Source organism: Mauremys mutica, chromosome 23 (genome assembly GCF_020497125.1).
Source record: "Mauremys mutica isolate MM-2020 ecotype Southern chromosome 23, ASM2049712v1, whole genome shotgun sequence".
NCBI classification, from domain to species: domain Eukaryota; kingdom Metazoa; phylum Chordata; order Testudines; family Geoemydidae; genus Mauremys; species Mauremys mutica.
Genome location: NC_059094.1, coordinates 18,556,777 through 18,575,219, shown reverse-complemented (window position 1 = coordinate 18,575,219; position 18,443 = coordinate 18,556,777). Strand labels below are relative to the sequence as shown.

At 52.2% G+C, this 18,443-nt stretch overlaps 1 protein-coding gene across 4 annotated transcripts in view; it reads left to right on the top strand.

The window, feature by feature from the left end:
• The first annotated feature begins 724 nt into the window (after positions 1–724).
• The window catches only part of COL8A2 (collagen type VIII alpha 2 chain), a 147,218-nt gene continuing 129,499 nt past the window's right edge, over positions 725–18,443 (top strand). Inside the window, exons 1-4 of one of the 4 annotated variants that reach the window (XM_044997635.1) lie at positions 725–902; positions 4,044–4,159; positions 14,345–14,382; positions 15,239–15,382. The gene's annotated coding sequence lies outside the window, so the exon portion shown is untranslated. Of the gene's footprint in view, positions 903–4,043; positions 4,160–14,344; positions 14,383–15,199; positions 15,383–18,443 lie in introns of those variants that run through there. The other 3 variants (XM_044997636.1, XM_044997639.1, XM_044997638.1) reach the window with 3 other exon arrangements.

The following is an 18,443-nucleotide window of genomic DNA, read 5'->3' as shown; positions in this document are numbered from 1 at the left end:
TGGGTTAGGCTGGGGGGGTGGGCAGCTGGGAGTCAGGACTCCTGGGTTCTGTTCCCAGCTCCGAGATGGTCTAGTGGCCAAGGCACTGAACTGGGACGCAGGAGACTTGCTGCCTGTCCTTAAGCAAGTTGTTTATTCTGTGCCTCAGTTCCCCTCTGGAAAATGGGGGTGATCCTTCCTGGCAGCAGTGGGGTTGGCAGGATAAAACCCACTAAGGATGGTGAGACACTCGGCTGCTGCAGTGATGAAGGGCAGGTGAGTGCTTACAGAGAGAGGAGCTCCACTAGTCTGGCAGCTCTCCAAGTGTCCCCTGTATGGACAGGCCAAGCTCTCTGGCCGACAGGCAGAATCCCCTCTGGACCTCACACCTTCCCTAGCACGTGCTATTTCACCTTCTCCCCATCGTGATGTGACACTCTTGATTTATTTCCCTTAATAAATGCAGAGAAAAATAACACTCTTGCTCTCAGGAATGCCAGATTTCAAGGCGCTCTGGTGTAAATACACCCCCTATCCCCACCATTGCTACAGCTTCCTGCTAGCCACTTCATACTGCAGCCAGAGACGAACTTCAGGCCTTGGTCCAGATGCTCAGCTGGTGTAAATTGGCACAGCTCCACTGCAATCAATGGAGAGAGCCCCACCAATTCCCAACAGCTGTGGAGCCAGGGCAGAGCTTTTAAAGCCAGAAGGAACCATAACACCCAGCTAGTCTGACCTCCTGCCTAGCCCAAGCCAGGGAACTCCACACAATTCCTGCCAGGGAGGGAATTACTCTTCCCTCCTGTGTGAGGGACGTGATGAGCCAGCTAACTTGCAGCTGAACCAGAGTGAATCTTCTAAGACGGTTCTCTGGGCTCAAGTCAGCAGCTCCAAGCGAAGGAGAATCCACCACAGCCCCGGTAAGCTGTTCCAGCCCCTTGCGGCTCCAAAAGTTCCCTCTTGTTTGGTGACAATGCGAGTGACTTGTGGTCACCATTTGCACCAGGGAGCCATTTCCAGTCACGAAGTATTAAGTTGTTCGCTAGCTGAGCAATGGGATTTTGGCTCCTAAATCACTGAGGCTTTTAAAAATGTTTCTCCCTCAGAACTTTCCGAGGTGCGTGTGATGTGAAGTGATTCTCTCCACACATGCCCAGCTCCATCCCTGCCAGTCCTCTGCCTGTGGCGGGCGATCGTCTGGGCTTCCTGGGGCTGGGATCCTGTGGTCTCGTTTCGGTTGTTGGAATCAGAGGATGGGTGCTGGCCTGCGCTACCCAGCGGTCAGCCTAGATGGCCTGGTCCCTTCTGGCCTTCAGCTCCATGACCCTTGGACAAAGTGGTTGCTTGATTCTGTTTAGTCAGCCATGGAAAGATCCCCCGAAGTGGATTGTTCACACTGGGCAGTGCCTTACTCTGGGCTGGACTGGGATGTCGCGCAGCATTCTCCTCTGGGTGGGGAGCGGGGCTGCACCTGTGCCCACATGCTGTGCTGGGTGGGGTCAGCAAGGCAGGGCTACGGAAAGCAGCATGTGAAGGAAGGCCAATCTCATGGGTTAAGCATTGGGCTGGCCTGGGACTGGGGCAGCCTGGACGTAAGCCCTGGTTCGGCCACTGACCTGCCTTGTGACCAGCCCCTGCCTCAGTTCCTTGTCTGTGAAGTGGGAATAATCTTCGGCATGGGAAGGAGCTGGTCAGAGCCATAGAGAGGTAGAAAGTGGCAGCCAGTGAGTGGTCTGAGCACTGAGCTGGGAGCCAGGAACTCCTGTGTTTTCATCCGAATGTTGCTTTGTGGTGTGGCCTTGGACAGGTCATGGGAGAAGCGCTCCATGCCTGAGTTTCCCCACTGGGAACATGGTTGTGGTGATGCTTGCCTGCCTGCCCGCCAGCGAGGCTAGGGGCTAATTGCATTAGTGTCTGTAATGTGCTTTGAAGATGAAAACATTTAAGTCTTATTATAACTGGCTGCTGCAGGCTGGGTGGGCTCAGCCCTGTGCTGGGGTTTCGCCTGAGATGCCGTGTGCCTTCCAGAGCTCCCACTGCACAGGGGACGGCACTAGGCTCCCGCCCTGCAAGGGGTGCAGCAGGTAAACCCACACCTCTGCCAGGGCTGCAATCCCAGCTGGCCTTAAGTTGTGGGGGGTCCTCTGGCTCCGTTCTCCCTCCTGACTCTGCTCCCAGGAGCTCGCACTTTATTCTTGCAGGGCTCCTGGGGAGGTCCCCTAAAAGGAATGGGTGTGGGTTGTTGGGGGAGGGCGGGAGGTATCAAGGATGCAAAACAAGATGCAGTAGTGGGCTAGGGGCTTCTGTCCCAGCCATCAAAGGTCCCTGCCCTGGTGGCAGGCCCAGCTCTGGCTGCAGAGTCTGATGTTATTCCAGAGCTGCTTTTTCAAACCGCAGGATCTCGTGTGTTAACTGAGGAAAAATGCTAGTGCTCTGCTCCGGACGCATCCGGTCAGGCCAGATCTCTCCTGCATTCCTGGGGAGGGACCCAGCCCGCTCACCTGCTGCTCGGGAGGGGCTCCCCACCCCAGGTGGGTATGGGCGGGAGGGCAAGGGGGGATGCTGAATCGAGCACTTTGTGCTTGCTGACAAGGCCAAGAATTCAGAATGAGCAGAAACATTTTCAGCTCTTGGCCGCCCGGCCAAAACTCACAGTCCCCTCCTACGCGGCCTTAAGTTTTTCCTGCTGAGCACTAATGGGCTTGTTTTCAGAGCCAAATTATCCCCCTTATAGAAACATGGAGCCGATGTTCCAAGCGCATACGTTCGATTACGTCCGTGACCCACGGAAATTAAGTGAATGTTTTTTCACCGCTAGATTTATTATTCAATTTCTTTTGTGAGCGGCAGGAATGGCTGGAACATGGGTCTGAGGGGGTGGCACATCAGTCCAGGACAGGTCCCTGGAAACTTCAACACCACCTTTGCTGGGCCAGCTCTGCTCTCCATGGTTGTCCCGTATGGTTGAGTGAGGCATAGGCACATAGGAGCTGCCAGCCCAGATCAGACCTGGGTCCATCTAGCCCAGTATTGATAGTGGCCAGTCCCTGAATGCTTGAGGGAGATCCCAGAACCCTGCCGTAGAAGATGTGGGATAATCTGCCCTGCAAATTCGGTCTCCTCCTGGTCTCTAATAACTGGAGACTGGCTTAAGCCTTGCACATGGTGGGGCCCGAGGGTCACTGTTCATTGCTTCCCTGTCCACAGCCAGTGCTGCATGGTGGGATGTACCACCGCAGTAAAGGCCTGGGAGGCGTCAGGAGTGCAGTGGGGTCTCGGGTCTGACGGCGGAGCTCAGCAGCTGGGGAGAAGGCTAAAGGAAGCAGGACGATGCAGGGGCAGAGCCTGGGGATGGGGAACAGGGGGGCAGCTTTGCAGAGAAGATGATGGCTGGTGTAGAAGAGCCTAGAAAAACTAGAGCAAAATCTGATCTCTGAGCTAAGCACAATTGAGCTTGGTAGTTAGGGGTGTGGGAGCATCTCGGGAACACTGAGGTCTGGCTTATTTGGGGAACAGCACACTGGAATATCCGGGGGCTGTGCGTCGGGACTGAGGGGCACTGGCAGAGCTGTTTGTGGGGAGAGCGTGCTGTGCTGCCGTGTTTATGGGTCCAGCCCACACTCTGTCTCTCAACAAATTCACTAGGTTTGTTAAACTAATCCCAGCCCATCCACGCTGAGCAGCAGGTTCCTCTGAGGAAAGCTCAGACCAACCCCAGGAACTGCACCATCACAGCAGCCTGGTCCAGGATGAGGTTCTCCGCTTCCCTGTGCAGCCGGCTGGGAGACACAGGGACCCAAAGGAGCTGTTCACAGCAAATCCCTGGAGGGAGCAGGGGTGTGTGTGTGGAGTGGGCTGTCCTTAGCAGTGTGTGCTGGGCCATGCCCCCCGTTGCTGCCAGACATCCCTGGCCTGCCAGCTGGGCAGTGGCCTGGGGTTCTCCAGCATCCCACAGGATCTGTGATGCAGAGGGCTCCTTATCCTCATGGGCCTGGACGAGCCCTTTGGCACCAGGTAATCCAGGGCAGCGAGCAGGATATTTAGTGTCTGGTCTGTTACAGGTGATATTGGACTCTGGCCATTTACCCTCTTCCCAAGGATGGACTGTCAGCTGTGGGGAGCCCAGCGCCTCTGTCTGGCACAGCCTCAGCACCATGCGATGTGTAAATAGCTAAAGGTGAGAGGCAAGGGGCCAGTAAATCCTGGGTTAAGCTCGGCTTCCATTTTCCAGTAGGGGACGGGAGCATTTCTCACACTCTTCTGCCACCCACCAGGCTGCTGGCATGTCCCGAGCTCGGCCACCCTGGGAGAAATGTGCAGCCCTGACAGGCGGATCCTGCTCTTCAGAGCGGGTCAAAGCTGAGATGCTCTGTGCGTCTAGGGAGAGCCGGGCGCTGCAGACTGGGGCCTGTGTGGAAACTGTTGTGGGAGGTACAGATGACTGTGCCATTACACAAGGGGCCACTGTGCACTCGTGCAGACTTGCATCACTCCCCGTGCACTCACATTGCTAGGTGCACACTGAACTCCACTGTGTTTCACCCCCCACCACCTATGCTCCTGCAGCTGTGCACACACAACACATCTATGCTGCACACCTTTGTGCATGCCACACGTGCTCCCAAACACCTAGCACACTCATCCCCACAGACTCATGTTGCACAACCACACTCGCACTACTGGTTCTCGTGTACTCTCACCATGGGTGTGCGCACACACGTCTGTGCACCGAGGGAGCTTACAGTGGCTGTGCAGTGGATTTCCTGCTGCTCTGCACCCTGTGCCAAGCTCCAGCTTTCAGAGACAGGCACACAAATGGTACTGGCAGCAGGCCGTGGCTGCATGGCCCTCGTTTACCTGAGAAACAAAGGGAGCAAACAGTGCTGCTGGGCCCAGCAGGGCACAGTTTGAGATCCCCCCTCCCAGGGTTGATGGCAATGCTGGAGCGTGCAGACAGCACAGGGAGCTCTCTCTGTGCCCCTTTGGGAGGGTTTGCTTGGGAGTATTTTAATGTTGGCTCCCCCCGCCCCCCGCATCTTGGGGGCTCAGGTCTTGGAACAAAGATACGACCCTGAGTGTAAAGTGCCACCATCCTGCTCTGGCAGTGGTTCACGGCCACTTCGCCCCGGTGTCAATGGCTGCACCAGGTGCTGAGCAATGGAGTCAGGCCGCGTCTCCCCCTGGCCGCACGGGCCGATCCCTCACCTGCCCAAAAGGTGCCTGGAGAGAGAGTTCTCTCCGGGAGAGCCTGACAAGGTGCCACGGACGGGGCTGGAGCAGTCGTTTGCCTCTCCTGGCAGGCAGCTGTTTGTGCAGTTAATGTGAGGGACTTCGGAAAGCGCAGCGCCTGCGAGCACGAATCCCACTGGGCTAAGCTACGCCGTCCGTGGGGAGCCTGAGGCCTGGCATGCCGCTGCTTTTAAAACCCAGAAGGCCCAGGGTAGAGCACACCCGGCGCTAGCTGGCCCGGCATCACGCACCCCGATGCTCTTCACTTGCACGACCTTTCCTGTGAGAGGCAATCTGCATTGCTGACCCCAAGTGTGCGAAATTATCACTCACTCCCCCGTCATGGGACTGCCTCATGTTAAGGAAATCTCCTGGCTTTGAAGCCAGCCTGGTTCCTTTTGTCTGCCTCTTGCTTTCTGAGCCATTGGGCATCACCTTTACCAGCTACTCTCCATAAGCACAAGGTTTACCACTTACTGCAAATGCAAGCTCAGATTCTCCCAGGGCCTCCTGCCTCCAGGAGCTGGCTGCTAAGAAACACAGCAAATATCACGATGTTCGGCCACAGTGGAGAATGGCGCAGGCAGCTGCTACGTGGCAGGCGTAAGGAGCCACGCTGCAGACACCATTTGTAGTGCACAGCAAGTTTCTACTGCTCCTAGAAAACCGAGGATCAGTGCTGCAGATTCTTGAGTGCCACCAAGTAGTGGCTTATCTATTCACTCACTCTGCATGTGTACGGGCACCTTGTACCAGTTACGGGTAGGGACTAGCTGAGCTGGCTCAATTCACCAGCCAGGGGGATAAGGGAGAAATTGCCCTTCTCTCCAGCGATGGTGCAGCAGAAGAGAGATGGGGCCAGAACTCCATACGCCACAGGCAACTCGTTGCATGCGGCTCCAACGTGCGTGCTTGTCTCCGGGCGCCGAAGAGCCAATGGCAGAGCGAACCGGCTCTGTGCACCAGCACAGGAAGGGAAAGGGATTTGTTTGGTGTTTCGGACCTTTTTAATTTAAAGGAAAATCAGTCTCAAAGCTGCCAGGCCTTCAGGAGAAGTGTTTGGAGAATTGTGCTCCTGATTAAAGACGTGCTGCTCCGAGCAGCTGTTTGCTGGCCTCGCTCCGCTGCATGCCAAGCTGGCTTTCCACAAACCAGCTCCTGAGCCTACAGAGGAAGCACAGCTGAAGGCACCTTCATTCGGCGGGGGGGCGGAAGGCTCCGTTTAATCAAAGGCTCCGTTTAATCAGCTACGCTTGTGCAAAGTGGAAAATTGTGTTGCTGAGTGAATGGAAAGTATTTCTTTGGATTGTTGTAACAAAAGGGGATGCAGGGTGCCCCAACTGACATCCAGCAGAACTGAACCCCCATCCCACTGCCCCGCTACCACCCCCAAGTGCTGATCTAACCCCCATCACACAGCTGCAACGTTCTTACTATTGCTTATGTGCATTGTGCTAGCGCTTAGGAGCCCAGCCATGGGTCAGGACCCCCAGGTGCCAGGCACGGTACGTGCTCAGAACAGCAAACAGTCCCTGCCCAAAGAGCTTGCAAGCAAAGTGTTTGCCCGAGGTCCCAGCCTGGGGCATGTGTATTAGACACTGAGCTGTCTGGGCCCAAGCTGGAGATTAAAATAAACATCCACACCGGTTTGCAGCAAGTGCTGCCCACCCGCCCTCTGGAAATCTGGCTCCATTCAGATGGCTGGAGACTGGCGCCAACAATCACTAGCCACTTCTTCCAACCTGGGAGCTGGCCTCAGCCTAAGGGGCGCCCGGAGCCGGGGCGTGAGCTGACGGCAAATGGAAGCAGACAGCCACGTGCGATGGAAAAGACCCAGAAGCAGGTCACAGCTGGGATGCTAATGAGGGAGGGGGATGATGGGAAAGGTCTCAGGGATTTGCCAAAGGCTCCAGCCCAGGCCATGGGGTGAAAGAGGGAGACACTGGAGCAGGGGTGCTGGAGCCATTTTGATAGTGTGGCTGCTGAAAGCAGGAGCCGTGGATTTGGGTGGTGTTACTACTTCACGCCAGGGGGTGCTGCTGCCCCCCCCAGCCCCCTGCACTGGAGTGAGACGGGATGACAGGCCTCACCTGGTGGTGGCTTCCTTTGGCTTCCTTCACAGGAGAGCAGACCAGGAGCCAAAGGAAGCCACCACCAGGCTGCAGCCGATGGTCAAATCTGTGGGCCTGAGGAACGTCTGTGCTCGCTAATAGCTCTGTTTGGAGAGGAAATGCCTTGCCAGTGAGAGCTTAGTTTAAATAAGGGCTGATCCACTTCAGAAGGCGCAGCCGGATTCTCTGAAGCCCTTTGACGGATCTGACTTGTAGCCAGGATTGGCAGGCGGATGGAACTGCACAGGGCATGGTCACCGGGGAGACTTCTCCTCGGTGTGAGTTGCTGCTTGCTGCGAGAGCCCCCCCAGGAAAACGGAGACTGGCCATGCCCCCGATCTGTCCCTGTGTTAGGAAACCAGCCTGGCGGCCAAGCTCTCCCCCCGGCCCTGCACTGATCGGGGGGCTTCCAGCACGGGAAAGTCCCCGGGGGCTGTTTCTGCCCCCTTTGCACAGCCAGGGCAGCACATGATTGGGAATCAAGGCCCCAAAGTCCCAATGCCGGGAAACGCTGCAATGCCGAGGTGGGACTGGCGGAGCTGCTGTTGCTTCAGGCAGCTGGCAGGTCCGTTTTGTTGGAGGACACGGTCCCTGTCTGAGGGGAGGCAGGCAGAGCGGCTCCCCAGCCTCGAGTGGAATCCCGCGTTCCGTTTCTCGGCTAGCCCCAAGTTGGTGCTGCTGGATCCGCTTCGGCTGCCCGTTGGCAAGAGGAGGGGAAGGTCTCGGCGCATGTTGCGGCTGATCTCCTAAACCCCGGCTAATCCCACTTCCCCTGTTAAGTGCTCCCACCAGGGCTCTTGCTGAGCCCGCACATTAATCTTCCTCTTTGATTTCCTCCCCAGCCGCAATGCGTGAAGGGGAAAGGCGGCTACGTTCTTGTTCCTGGGGCTCCTGAGGCCGGGAGGAGAGTCGCAAACTCCGAGCACACAAGCTCTTGTCGCCCAGCTCGGTTCCTGCGCGGCTCGCTGGATGGCGGCTGGCGCGTGGGAATGGGGTGTTGCTCTTGTTCTTTTCTCAAGCAGGAACATCGTCCCTTGGCTGCTTCAGCTCAGACTCTGCACAATGGCAAATTTGCAACCTTCCTTCCACGCACAAGCCCACCTACATGCCTGCCCATAAACCCGACAAAGGTGCGCCTGGCTCCACATGCATATCCCCAAGTATTTATTCCAGAGCCCCCAGCCGAGTTCAGAACCAGGCTCTGGTGGCTGCTGTACATACACGTAGCAACAGAGGGGCCCTGCCCCACCGAGCTTGCAGTTTACATGGGCTGGACAAAGAGAGGAAACATTATCACGTCTGCCTTTTAGGGCGGTGAAACAAGGAAGAAAATGAGTATGGGCAGATTTTGAGATGCCAAAATCCCATTGAAATAATGAGGCAGCTAAATACCTGTCAGCCCTTTATCCCTTGTCTAAGGACCCCAGTGAGTTCTTGGCACTGCCAGTAGTTGAACGTCCATCTCCTGGGTGCGAGGCTAACACCTTAATGGCAGGACTACCCTTCCTCTCTTGGGCCAAGCTTGCAGAGTTCCCCATTCTGTTTGTTTCTCTGCTAACCGTGGCCCATGCCCTACATCGAGTTACACTGTTGTCACTGGGGTTGCTCTGGAGTTGCACTGACATCACAGGAACAAATCCGGCCCGTGGTGATCAGGATGCTAGCGGTGTCCTCGGAGGTTCTCCGGGTCTGAGCAGGAGGCAGATGCACATCAGCATTCCTGGGAGGATGGGGTCGTCTCTGGGATGGCAGCTGTCTGGAGAGAGGCATTGACTGGGGGAGTCACTGTCTGACGCACCCGCCATCAGCACGCTTAATGCTAAAACCAAATCCTGGGGTGTGCCACTGTTAAAACTTCAAGCCAGACGTTCATCCTCTCTGTACCAGTTGCCTGGGCTGCCACCTTCATCTTCCTCCTCCAGCTTCCAGTTGTAAAACTAAACAAAACCGTCTGCATGGGGCTGCAGCTAGGAGTTCGGGTGCTGGGCCGGGGTTGCCTGAGTGTTTGCTAGGCCAGATTCTTAAACCTTTGTTTGGGACTTCGTCAGCCAGGATGCTGCAATAACCACGTGGGGCAGGCTGCCCATCCTGAGAGAGCCAGTCAAGGTGAAATAGCCAAGAGCGCCGCATTTAAAGGGGTGGGGTGGGGAATTGTCTGAGCCTGTGGTAGGGACACCATTAAGCTCTTTGAGGCAGTGACAGTCTTACTAGATCTTCAAGTCTCAGGGGGTAGCCGTGTTAGTCTGTAACCACAAAAACAATGAGGCGCCTGGTGGCTCCTTGAAGACTAACCGATTTGTTCTGGCATAAGCTTGGGTAAGAAGTAGGGTTTTTTACCCACAAAACCTTATGCCCAAATAAATCTGTTAGTCTTTAAGGTGCCACCAGACTCCTCGTTTTTACTAGATCTTCGTACAGCATCTGGCATAGTGGGTCCCAGATCTTGGTTTGGGGCTCCAGGCATTATCTTAATACACGGAACAAGTCAGCATCATCTGCAATTTCTAAACAGAACTGTCCTTTTCCCTCCCCTTTCTGCTTTGGGATCAGCAGGGGCAGATGCTGCACTAGCTTTCCCTGCACAGCTCGGCTGACACCCCTCAATCCTGCCCAACAGCCCCCTGCTAGTCCAGCTCCGAGTCCCCCTGCCCCCCACAAGTCTGCCAATAAACTTCAGTCCTGTCCTACAGCACCCCCTACTGCTCCATCCCTGAACCGACATTGGGTTGCTAGTTATGCCAGAAAGAGACAAATGTGTGACCCTATCGTGGCCCTGGGCAGGATTTGAATCAATGACCTAGAGGTTGAAACGCCCCATAGTCCATTCCCCAAAATTTCCTTAACCAGATACTTTCCATGGGTTTATTGTTTTGCCCGTTGGGAGCCGGGAGCCAAGCCAGCGCCTCCAAAGGACGCTTGATCTCTCTATTACCTTGTGTCATTTCTCAGTTGATCTAAGAAAATACAGTGCTTGGCTTGGTTTTTCCGTGCTCATTCAGAGGAGATAAAAGTTTCCAGATAAAGAACCCCGGGGTTCAGAGACTGTCATGGTAAACTTGGTGGAAAAAGCTTATGGTAGGTAGATAGATGTCTGGGGCTTGGCAGACTGGTAGACTAAAGAATTCTGGCAGAGGATGGGTTGTGACTGCAAAACCTTCTCTGGCAGAGGCCCAAACTTGAGGGACTGTGTGTAGAAGTGAAATGGGAATTCATTCTCCATGGCTGTGGGTGCTGTGCAGAGATTGCCAAGACCCACGGAAGGGGCAGACAGCGAAGGTCACCTGCATGGTGGGTTTTGTGACATGAGCACCTGTCTCGGAGGAGCTGGACAGAGACTCCTCAAACTCATTTCACAAAACAAAATGCTGCAGTCAGCTACGTTCTGAAATGCCCTAGGACATCTGAAATCTTGAGTCCTTGCTGGACTCCCTGCAATTCAGATGCGTGGCTCCTGCCCGCCTGCATTCACACTTACATCCAAAAGTGTCAGGCCCATCTAAACAACACAGCCACATGTTGCCCGAGCCGGTCCCCGGCTTGCTCCGAAGACCTCTAGTCCTGCACCCATCGATGCCCGACACCTGCCATGCTAAGCCACATGCCCGACACCAGGGCTTGGCGATGCACCGTGACACTGGCCAGAGATCTCGCCCTGTTCCAAGGAAACCAGGAGCTATTGCAGAACCGGAAGCGCTGCCCAGGAAAATGTGCTTTGTGATATGCCAGGCATGAGAGTGCCACCCTAGTGCAAGGCTGTGCACAATGACTCAAGCGGCAGACAACCGCAGCCCTTTGGCAGAGGTGACGGGACCTGCCCTGACCATTTTGGCCGTCTAAGGAAAAGGCAGGAGGAATGGAACATTCTCACCTGTGAGATGGGGGCAAGGCACAGAATGATGAAGGCCCAGATCCCATGGGAGTTAGGTGCCTAAATACCTATGAGGATCTGGGCCTTAGAGGAACATGCCCAGGGTCACACAGGGAGCCTGCAAGAGCTGGGAAGTGAGCCCAGCTTTCCAGAGTTCCCTCCCAGTCCAGTGCCGAAACTGTAAAATCCTCCTTCACCCCATTCCTTGCTCCTCTCCGGGGGCTGGATCCCTCGCTCCCTACGGATCCTCCCCTCACTCGTTTGGGGGAATTTAGCCCGAGGAAAAGATTTTTAAAGCCTGAGTGAGTGGGGGCCTGTGGATGAGACCCCTGGTGTTGCTAGAATTTCACCTTTTTGCAATTTCTTGGGAAACAAGTAGCAATAAAATGCTTTAGAAAACCCGAAAGCTTGCGTCCCTTTCAGCCCACCAAGGCAGATGCCTGGGGAAAACCAAACGATCGGGCAGCTTCTCAAGCCAGTGACAGGCGCTGTTCGAAGGTGGAGAGATGTGAGAACATCCCAAAGGGCCGGACGTGCCCATTTGTTTGTGGAAGATGTTTCCTCTCTGAGCTGGGTGCCAGGCAGCCTTGGTTTGGGTCCAATGGCCACATTCTCGTTTGGTGTAAACTGGCATCACTCCACTGATGTTGCCAGGGGCTACGCAGATTTACACCAGCTGAGAGTCCAGCCCCGCAGGGCCTGTTGCTATGGGATACGGAGAGGCATGTCAGAAGGGAGGATCTGCTGATGGAAGGGAGGAAGACGTGGCTGAGAGGAGACGACGCAATGGTTTTGTGCTCCTGGCATGTTCCTGAGCACATTATGCTGCTGTACCGAGCAGGAGATTAAACGAGCATTCACCTTGTTCAGCCCTCTGCCCCACTTGGGGAAGCTCCGTGGGGAGGCACTGTCTATGTGGCTCTAGGCACGTCTGCCATATAAATGGTTAAGAATCCAAGTAGACAAGGTGAGAGCACAGAGAGCGCGAGAAATGAATGGAGGGTGCAGCCGGGGCAGATCAGTGTGCATGGGGGGGAGACACCGGCAGAGGACTATGCAAAGGGATTAGGATTTGGAAGAGGTCTATGCCTGGAGAAGCTGAGCGGGTTTGCGTGGAGATGGCTGGGTGGAGGGTTACGCACGGGGAAGGGAGGACAAGACAAGCTGAAGGGCACATGTGTGGATAGCTGGATGAGCGCGTGGTGTATCTGGCAGGAGGAGAGCTCTGCAGCAACTCACCAGTGGGATATCTGGCACTGTCTTCCATTCAAATATGTTCAGCATGTAGCTTCCCCGAGCTCGTTCATGGCACTACTGCTTTGCTTGTCCTCAGGAGATGGCGTGCAGCAGCTCCATCCAACAGCAACAGGGCCCTGGATAGAGGGCTGAGACACGCAGCCAGCAACACCTGTCAATAAGAAGTTGTAACTAATTTGCCTCAACAAAGGGATAAAAGAATGGCCAACAAAAACAAAGGGCTGGGCCACTTGGGGCACTGAGCTGCTGAAGAGCAATGAGCCAAGCCCCAAGAAGGCAGTAAATAACTCTTCTCATAACACACGAACTCGGGATCACCTAATGAAATTAATAGGCAGCAGGTTTAAAACAAACAAAGGGAAGTATTTTTTTCACACAACACGCACCCAACCTGTGGAACTCCTTGCCAGAGGATGTTGTGAAGGCCAAGGCTATAACAGGGTTCAAAAAAGAACTAGATAAATTCATGGAGGATAAGTCCATCAATGGCTATTAGCCAGCAGCGAGAAGACTGGCCTAAGAAGAGGGACTGATCTCTGGATTGGACTGTTGCTTTCTTCCTCCTTCCTGTAGTTTAGGGCCCAGGTGTCACTAAGCGGAGAGGGTCCTTGTTGTATTTAACGCTTTGCTCTGATAAATACCGAAGGCTGGGAAGGGGAGGGGATGTTATACCGCAGGCTGCCTGGGATGCCCTCCCACACCGAGCAGCCCTGGCAGAAATTGATGTTGCCTTGTTTTGGGGTGAATATTTTTGAACCTAGGCCCTGATCCCACAAGCTGGTCTCTGCTGAGAGACTTTCACACCTACAGAGTCTCGCTGGAGTCAGTGGGGTGCAGCCTGTAGAACTGCAGCCTGGATCTGTCTGTCTTTAGTTCTGTCCCTGTGTTTGTACATAACCCTACCAGCAATCAGCTACAGAGACAGCGGCTGGCTAAGCTCGTTAGCGATTTCAATATGTGGCTCAAGCAATACAAGTCAATCACATCTTACATCCCCACCGTGCCTGTCTTTCTGAACCATCCCACAGCTATAACTCGCTACAGACAGCACCACTGAAATTCAGCCACTTCTGGGGCAGAGAGCAGCAATCAAACGTTGTGCAAAGTGATGTATGCCGTGTGGGCTGTCACAGTATGTGGAATCATAGCCCTAGGAGGTGTTTAAGGAAAACCGCTATTGTCACAAACAGCCTTGCACATAGCTTAAGTTCCAGCTTTCTCTCTTGTTTACCACCAACTATACCCTAAGGTACACAGGGCTATCTAGAGGATGAACAATAAATTGTAGTTCTCTTCTATTTATACCCACACCCATCACAGTGGTGTCTGTGCATCTTCCAGTAGTGCATTAAGTGATGTAATTTGCCTCTAATCATGTACCATTACAGGTGGGAGGGAAATTTTGACCAAGGGTTCTGGGGTAAATCCCTCCACTCTTACAAAACCAAATGGTGTGATAGCTTAAATCTCCCTGCAGGGCAGTGACATTTTTAAGGTCTTAATCTAAACAACCTCCATGCAGTCAAATGTGCGGAGCTCCCTTTATCCACCTCGGAAGGACGAAGGGCCAACATGACTCTTGTGCGAGTCACTGCAGGTTAAATCCTGACATTTCTACTCCAGCCAAACTCCTGTTGAGGTCCATGGAAGCATTTCTTGACTATAGAAGTATTGCTTTGAATGTGGCTTTACGTTAGGGGACAATGGCAGTCCTCCTTGGGAGGAACTGAAATATGATCAACCCAGGAAGCTGCCATCTCCCATGGGGCTGCTCTTGGGGAAGCTGAGTGAAATGTCTGTCCCTAGAGGGACTAATGGGATGAGTTACTCTCTGATGTGTACCCTCCTGTGGTGACCACAGATGCGATTCTCTAACTGAAGCTTTTCTTCAATCTAGGAGCCAGGCAGGGGAGCTACAGTAGATGAGAAGCAGAGGTGAGCCTAACCTGTGGGTCTGAAATTCCCCATTGCCTGGGGATGTCTGGACATGTTCTTACAGTTTGGCCCATTATACGGTTAGGAGGCTGGGGAAGGTTCAGACCCAGAGCTCAGAGTTTGGGGGGGGCTCAGTGGCTTTGGTTTGATGCTGGCTTTTTGTGGCACCTTAGGGAGGTTTTGTTTCCAGGTTCCTTGTCATTTAGTATTCTTGGAATTGGGGGGTTCATTCCCTGAGGACGGAAGCCCTATATTTCCCAGCGACAACCCCCGTCCCTGGACTTCAAGTGCTAGTACCCGGAGCCATCACCTCCCCGCCAAGCCAGGCTTTGTGACTGGCCCGAGCGAGGCAAAATGTTTCCTGGAGTCCTGGGAACATCAGGCACCCCCCCCCCGCCATGGCCCTGAGTCCAGTTCTACCACCCTGGAATCCCACTCGAATTCCTACACCCCTCCCTAGCCAGTCTGGCTTCTTGGTTACACTTTTGCCACTTCAGTGCTGAAAAGGGGTGCAGTTTGCTCAGCTGAATATGGGGATAATTGGTGCTGAAATTGTTTGTAGCTTTGAGGAGAGACTCTTCCCTGCACATCTAGGGTTGGTGTAGGGGGAGTGTGGGGCTTTTTGTTTTATAAAGATATTTCTTTCTCTGTCTGTGAAACGGAGAAACAATCCAGAGCTGGAACCCACTCAAAAAAAAAAAAAAAAAAAAAAAGTAACCAGCCAACCCAGTCCTGAGCTGTGTTAGCCCATCAAAGAGTCTGTGAAAAACCTTTCCTCCCTCCCTTGTGCACTCAGTTGCAGTGCTGCCCACCACAGCTCTGTCCTCTCTCTCTCTCTCTCTCCCCCTCTGCAAAGGTACCATCAGCGACTGCGGCACTTCCCATGGACTAGACTATTCTAACAGCAATAAAAGTTAGTTTATTCAGAGAACCTCCCCCCAATAAACCCCAAAACCAAACTCCCCTCTGCAAGCCTGAGGAGACTGTTTCAGCTAACAAGGTAAGGACTTTATTTCTCTTTCTTGACATATTCTCCCATTCCCCCTTTTTCTTATCATTCACCTAGATACCTATCACATGTTGCATTAAGCTCAGCCTAGAGAAAATCTCTTTAATTTCTCAGTCATGAGACCCTCTAATTCTGATTAGTTTTTCCCCAAGCAAAGAGGAATATTCTCTCTTTCCAGGAGAACTTTAGTCTGTGCGCTTTTCTTTATTTCTTCCGTCCCTTTTATCATCCCTTTATTTTCCCCCTGACCCATTTTTAATTCTGTTCCTTTTAAATAAATTGTGTCAAAAGAGGAGTATGTGATGTTCAAACAGGGTTAATGAGAAACCGGACCCAGGTTGGGGCAGAGATGGCTCCAAGGTCCAAACCCTACTTTCCTGTCTCAAATGTTTGTAAGAAAAATGTCTGAGAAGTTCTGTGCCCCCGAGTACCCTGATCCCTAGCAAATGGACTTTTAGTTCAATTCCATGATCTGCCCGGGAGCCTGTTCTCTTCCAATTCTAGATATCTGTACTCCTACTTTTCTTCAGTGCCGGTCAGAATTGGGGTATGTCACCTCAGCTAACTTCACATAGGTCCTGAGCTGGGAAGTAGAAGGTTCTTATTTTATTGTTTTTAAGGACATTTCTGTTCATTGAGCTCTCATCCGCCAGTTCCTAAACTTTGAACATTCTTAATAAGCCAAGAGAGTCGCCCCTGTACGTTTGCCCCAGGCTGACCTACTTGGAGATATTTCCTCATCTACGGGCAGCTTTGCTATAAGGAACATTTTTAATAAATCATAAGGCCAGCAAATTCCTGGGATTTTTATTGCATCTATAAAAATCCAATTTTGATCCATCAGCAAGGGACACTGGGAAACTATTCTTTTCCGCTGCCATGTCCCATGCATACTGGGATGCTAAAATGAGAGCAATGTCTGCATTGGTACGTTTTACCTTCTCGGACTGTGGTGTAACTCTGTGTAGTATAAGAGAATTTTCTCTCTCTCTCTCTGATGCTGCATCTATCCTGCACATCAAATAATCTTGTTGTAGGGGCAATGATAGGCCAACGTCTCCTTTAACTGAGTCTAACTAGCTATTGTGGTTTTAGATCCTCAGCCCCCTAAGAAGCTGAACATTAAAGACTATTTGGGAATCTAACTGTCCAGGGTTTCTGCCATTTTGCTACATTGTAGGACAGGTAACACCCACCCACCCCCCTTCTCCCTTTTTGGCATGCCCAAAGCTAAAAGAGTAAAAACCTCCATGTAGTTAAGTCAGCGAGGACACAGCAATTTGGTTCGATTGTGGGCTAGGTTTTTCATCCCATTTCTCTCAATCTATTGCTGTCAGGCATAAGAAGAAAAAAACCTGCTAGAAAATTGGTTCAATTCTATAATAAAGAACCATCAGTTTTCATTTATTCAGCACAGCTTCCAAGATTAGTTTCACTGAAACGTTTATCGTTGTTTTATTTTTCTTTCCTTGTCCACCTGGGTCAGAAAAGCCCCGATCCCTATTTGTATAACAGAACTCCACCAGTGAGTAGCTTCTTTTGATTCACCTGTTCCAATCTGCATCAATGTTTGCCCAAGAATCGGGGTTAGTGGGCTTAGCTGTAACTTTAGAAGCCACATTCATGTTTGAGTCTGAGAGCTGTCAGGATCTCATCACGTTTTTGGAAAATGTGTGATGCTCTCACTGTGGAATTCACTTACAATCATAAGTAGGTGGAGGAAGGAACCCAGCTGTGGGTCATAATAGCCCTGACTGGAAATGAACGTCTGATCTCCTCCGTGTAAGTGTAACAGCTGAGTTACCCTTTTAAAAAAAGAGAAAAATTGACTGTCTAGATGTATTTGTTTCCTGTTGCCTTTGTTTTAGGCTACAGAAAGCCAGATTGCAGTAAGCAGGGTGGAGAATTCAGCTTTTCTTTGTACTGGGTTGCACTGAAGTTCTTTGCAGTGATTCATATATTCCATTCATATGAAATACAGTATTGCTAAGGGTGAATGGGGACTGCGTGTTTTGTTTTGTTTTGTTTAAAGCCATAAACCCTAGAAGTGTCAAGTTATTCACACCTGGGTGAAATCTAGGATTTTTCTGTCTGTGGCTTTTGGCAGCGGCTCAGCATAGCTCTCCATGGCAGGTTTTTCTGTTTGCCCTTTTGATATCCTTTCATACTGTTGCAGGCAGACGGCCACAGCAGCTGTTTCTCTCTGACTTCCAAGTGTTTCTTGGTCTTTTGTCACTCTCTTGACCTGCCACCCTGAGGAACGGCATGCACAGCATTGTGTTGGGAGACCCCAGAACCACATGCAATCTGAATTCAGGGGCTTGCAGCGAGCGCCTGTTCTCTCTTCCTATTGTGAATTTTACCTGTGGGTTTCCCCAAGTGCAGGACTGGCTGCCTTCTGTCTGCATTGTGCTCCATAAGATACTAGAGAGACGAGGTGGGGGAGGTAATATCTTTTACTGGACTAGCTCAGGGGTCGGCAACCTTTCAGAAGTGCTGTGCCGAGTCTGCATTTATTCACTCTGATTTAAGGTTTCGCGTGCCAGTCATACATTTTAACACTTTTAGAAGGTCTCTTTCTATAAATCTATAATATATAACTATATATACTATAATGTATAACTTTACATATTGTTGTATGTAAAGTAAATAAGGTTTTTAAAATGTTTAAGAAGCTTCATTTAAAATTAAATTAAAATGCAGAGCCCCCCGGACCGATGGCCAGGACCCAGGCAGTGTGAGTGCCACTGAAAATCAGCTCGCGTGCCGCCTTCAGCACATGTGCCATAGGTTGCCTACCCCTGGACTAGCTTCTGCTGGTGAGAGAGACAAGAGTCTCTGGGTAAGATGCAGCATTTGAAAAGCAGCCACTAGCAGCAGCAGTGTTTCAGTAGTTTTGTGGCTTGGTTAAATGTTACCTCCAATGTTTCACTACTCATGAAAGAGTAACCAAGGCTACCAGAACTTCAACCAAATATACAACCAGACTTTTCCCATTGAGAGCAGAGCATTGTCCTATTTGCACTTCACCATGTGGGGCATATGTATGTGA